Source organism: Haplochromis burtoni, unplaced genomic scaffold (genome assembly GCF_018398535.1).
Source record: "Haplochromis burtoni strain Fernald_Lab_line unplaced genomic scaffold, NCSU_Asbu1 Contig_177, whole genome shotgun sequence".
In the NCBI taxonomy this organism is placed as follows: Eukaryota; Metazoa; Chordata; class Actinopteri; order Cichliformes; family Cichlidae; genus Haplochromis; species Haplochromis burtoni.
This window is the reverse complement of record NW_024582538.1, coordinates 580,467-585,466: the sequence shown is the minus strand read 5'-3', so window position 1 is coordinate 585,466 and position 5,000 is coordinate 580,467. Positions and strand designations below refer to the sequence as shown.

Genomic DNA, 5,000 nt, shown 5'->3' with positions numbered 1-5,000 from the left:
AGGCACTGATAAAACAGTGAGATGAGTGCAACGGCAAACCATTAATCACTGGAGAGGATCAACTCAGGACAGTGAAACATGACTAAAGGAGCTGTAGAGGAGGGAGAGGAGCAGACAGCCTTTACAGACTATGATGGACGACCAGAGCACCGGGTGGGTGGGACATAGTTGCCCCTGGCCTTAACTTCTAATGAATGAAACAACCTTGAAATCCCCAACATCCTGTAGCAGACAAGTGTATTTAAAAAATAAAATAAAATAAGGAAGCTCAAGTTAGCCAAACTCCAATCTGAGTCAGCCAATATTTGTTACAAATGTGTGTCCTATGCTCACCTTTTTGCCAACTGTCTCTCCTGCTTTTCAGTTAGCCGATTAAAATGTTGCGATTAACAGTGAACTGGCATAGAGAAGTGTCAAACTAATCAAGAACGTCAGTAATGTTATTGGTAAAATATTTCAGAAACTTGTTTCCACAGGACTGGCATTTGGAGGGCCATTTTTATTGATTTTAAAAGTATTCTGGGATTATGACATGTGACGAGCTGCAAAAGATAGGTTTCCCTCACTTCCTTGAATTTAGCTGGTAAGACAACATCAGGTTCTTCCAAGTACTGAGGGAAGCATTTAATTTATTCTTTTCTCCACTTCCTCTCAGCCTTTCTGCGTTTCCTCTTTAAAATTCCTAATTCCTCAGTTAATGAGGGAAGAGCCGTAGCTTAAAATTTTTCAAACCTGACTGGAGATATAGACTCCAAAGGACTTGAGGTTCGCCTGCTCAACCAGTAAGCTGTTATTTTATTTTATCTCTGTTTAACTCCTCCCTCTTTGTTTTTGTATGTTTTCTGTGCTATACACAGGTTTTACCTGGCCAGTCAGCTATCCATCTAAGAAAACAACACTATCCACAACTGACTTGAAGCGGACATTTGCCCCAGTCTCATTTTAAAAGTTCAGTCACTTCTGAGCAGCTACCATCCAATTAGGTTGCTGATGAGGCGGTCCGAGTTATGAACGTTGTTCTGACATCAACCATAGTCCAACTCCACCACTTCAGACTGCAGCTAGAATTGGTAGTCGCCTTCTGCTGTGAGAGCCGCTGCGAGCTCTAACCAGAACCTGCAGCAAGTGGAGAAATGAATCACATGCCAATATGCCAAGATCACCAAGGCCCAGAGCAGAGCATAGATTCTTGTGTGTGGCCAGCTGTAGTTAAAAACAGAGTTGGAGTCCATCAGGAGTCATCAGCAGAAGCTGAGATTCCCTGGAAAAGCAAGTACAAAAGCTGAGGCTGAGTGACAGACTGTTAAGGGAACTGTAATTGATATAAACAATTCATCCATATGAAGGACTCTCAAAAATCACACTCGTATCAAGAGGGGAGTGATGGTGGAAACTACTAAATCTGCCATCCTGTTAAGAATACTACTCACATGTGTTTTCAATACCTGGTATATGTTATGCCTCCTTGGCCTTCTCCTTTGCCATCATTATATAAATAATGAAGTTCATTTTCAGTCAACACGTCAGGATTTTTTTAAAAATTTTTTTTACAGCTCTGTAACAATAATTAAGTTGTGGAAGTTTTATGTATATACTGATGTATTTAAAAAAAAAGACAGTGGAACATATTATTTAGACATGTCCTGAATGATATTATGACGACTTCTGCTACTTCACATTCACAGTGCTCTCACAGTAGGAGCATCTCCACACCATTATTATTTGAGCTTCAGTTTCACTTCAAGCTGCCAAACAAAGCTGGGAGCTCAGTGTCTCTTCCTGGCATTAGCATTCCACAGTCATACCAGCTTTAGCCTCACAATGGTGAGGATGAACAATTGGAAGCACTTTTGTATTGGATACAGCTGAATCACAGCTGATTTGTACTACTTATCCTTCACACTCACACTGAGAAAAATGTGCCTTTTTTACAATAACCTGGATAAAATGAAGGCAAACATGAACGCATATCGTCCAGCTACATCTACTGCATCACGGGCTTATGCATTATAAAAATATCCATTACCTTCCTGCCGTGTTGCACTAATCTTTTTACTTACACACGCACACACACACACACACACACACACACACACGCACACACACACACACACACAGGCTCACAGACAGAAAAGTTCAATGAATTATGGATTTGTGTATCAAAACATAAGCTGTGAGCTGTAGATGTCGAATGATATAAACATTTGGAATGAAACAGGCTTTGTGACAAAAGCAAACATTAAAGCCATGAAATTAAAAGTTTCTTATATATTGTTCTGATATAATATGTAATGTAGCTGCAGACCTAGAGGTAACTGTACGCATGTATGCATGTGTTTTAATTTTATATTAATTGAATAAGTATGGCCAAATAGTTACCATGGGAAGATTCTTAACAAATTCAATAGCAAAGAGCTCAAAACATGCCTCAATTCCTCTGTATGTTGCTTAATAAAGTACACCAATATAATATTATGATCATTGTTGAGTTTCTGCTGGAATTCAACAGAGGAATAGGTACGTCTTTCTGCTTCAGTAGTCTTGCATATCTTTGGCATTCTGCATGAATAAAAAGATGCCGACACATCAAACACCTTTACAAATTGGCACTGCATGAATAAAAAGATGCCGACACATCAAACACCTTTACAAACAAACAGGTGCCTTATCCAACCAAGGACAGGTGAATTTAAAATCATACATTTCTAACTTTTGTCCATCCATGTTGTCCCTCAAGTACTTTCTTTATAATTTTGTTCTTCCCTGAAAGGGACAATCTTGTGTTATAAGTCCGATCAACAAAACAAAGTATGCCTGGATTTGCTGTTGTACTACAGTAACAATTAGAAACCACCATCTCCAGCTTTCTTTGTGTCAACTTAAAATCACATTTACGACAGTAAACTTTACAATACACTACAGTACACTATTTTGACATTTTCTAACATAAGGAGACATTGATATCTGGGGCCTGGATCTCCTCCATACCTGCTTCATACCCTGGTGGACGGGGCTGTGGCTCCCCACACTCCCTAGCAGATCGTTACATGGAGAAACCTTTGGAATACAAGCATGCTGATCCACACAGGTGTACACACGGGTGTTCACAGACGCGGACTACACTTTCTTGGCTGCTGCCTCAAAGCACATTGTGCGCTGTCTATCTTGCGTGCTGCACAATATCGTTTATTATTTAGTATCTACTGTTATCTACTGCTAGCTAGTTTATTGTGATGGTGCTGTTTTTTTTTATTATGTTGCTCTTTGTTGTTTGCTTTCTCTTCTGTTTTTTTTCTCCATACAGGTGATCCAGGTGTTTTGTTTGTTTTTTTTTCTTTCTTCCCCCCCTTCTCACCGTCTCTTCTCCCCTTTGGTTTTCTTTCTCTCCCTCTCTTTCTTTCATTCTTTCTCCCTGTCCTATCCCCCAGTCATGTCTGTCCCGTTTGTAGCAACTGAAAATAAAAAAATTCAAATATCATAATTATAATAAAGGTCAATCAAATGGACCAATATGGCAAGGCCATGATGATCCACTTGGTAAAATAAATCCGCTTGGCATCTTTCTTGGCCTTAAGACAACAATTCTGATGGCTAAAGATCCAAACGGGACACAAAAAAACAAAAAAACAAAAAAAAAAAAACAAAAAACATAAAGGAGACATTACTTTTTAATTTCAGTCATGGCAGTTCATCTTTTTATGCCGTCTGTACTCGATGTAAGTCTTTTACACATAAGGTCAGAATTTTTAGGAGTATCCGCCTTTGTGCGGACATGGTAGACCACAAAAATCATCAGCCTCCAGTCTGGTCCAGGATAATTACTCTAAACTGAAAGGCCATCGATCAAAGAGCAAACGAGGCGAGCAAGGCTGCCTGTGACGCCTGACCCTCTCACAGGCCTAGAAATCAGAGGCTGTCCTGGCCTTGAAGCCTTCAGACATGAAATGCCCGATCAGACCGATGCATCCGACGTTGCCAAAGCAAACATCATCACTCAGCTTTTTATCTTACATTTAAACGTTGCACCAACTTTGCATCCAATTTAAACTATAAAGTAAACAACTCAATAAATAGACTAAAAATGTACTTAATAATGTGTAATAAAGTGAAGTGACTAAAGAGTCCTGTAGACCTGTAGAGAAAAAAAAAGAAAAAAAAAAGAAAAAGAAAGGAAACTCAGTCATAAAAGGCCTTGATCAGATTTTGTGCTATTGCAAAGTATCAAAGATAAGTTCTTCTGACGTTTCGTCTTATACACACAAACACCAAGGTCTGCGCATTGTAAACTTTGATGGTTAAGAAATGAAACTGGAGGTATTTTGTCAAAATCCTGCAAGTTTTGTAAATGCTTTGATTTCATGAAAATTTTGTGTGCAAGTTGTGTAAAAAGTGGCATATACCCACTCCACTAGAGCAAAGAACAATCCCATTTAGTATAGGCATGTAGGGGACGTAAACTGGTCCTACTGGTGCACTATAAAAATTAACCACTCTATTATTTCATACTTTTATGGCAGTAAATCTATTTCCCTACCGTGCTTAATCATCTGGGAAATCAGTTGCTAAGAACATCCCTAATGAAAAATCAGAGAAAATTATTTGAACAGCTGGGTCAGAAGACTGTTTAGAGACTCGTATTCCTGCCGTGCTACTTGCTGCCAATCACTTAATGATGCCAATTTAGTCATAAAGCACACTTTCATTGTTTCCTCCACTGCTTTTAGCACAGTCTTCAAAGATTCTTTTGTCAGAGTTCAAATGCATAACAAAATACTCAGCTTCACATTTAAAAACTGTTCTGAAAAAGCCTGTGGCTCATCAAGCAAACTAATAATGTACTGTGTCTCTTATAATAAGCTAAATGAAACAGTGAATAGGATGTAAAAATTAGAAGAGGGCCAATAGTAGCTGCAATTAACCACAGGAAAAAGACAGGAAGTTTATTCCATCTCTGAGTCACTATGGCAACCTTAACTTGCAAGTTCAAAAAAAGCGAACTT

General features: G+C 38.8%; 1 protein-coding gene and 1 long non-coding RNA gene across 2 annotated transcripts in view; both read right to left on the bottom strand.

The window, feature by feature from the left end:
* The window catches only part of LOC102313108 (guanine nucleotide-binding protein G(i) subunit alpha-2), a 63,584-nt gene that overhangs the window by 31,723 nt on the left and 26,861 nt on the right, over positions 1–5,000 (bottom strand). The gene's annotated exons all lie outside the window — the stretch shown is intronic.
* On the bottom strand, positions 2,079–3,027 carry LOC121815307. Its single transcript, XR_006054976.1, has 2 exons — positions 2,645–3,027; positions 2,079–2,594 (listed from the first exon to the last, which is right to left on the bottom strand). It is a non-coding gene; the product is annotated as an uncharacterized LOC121815307 (long non-coding RNA).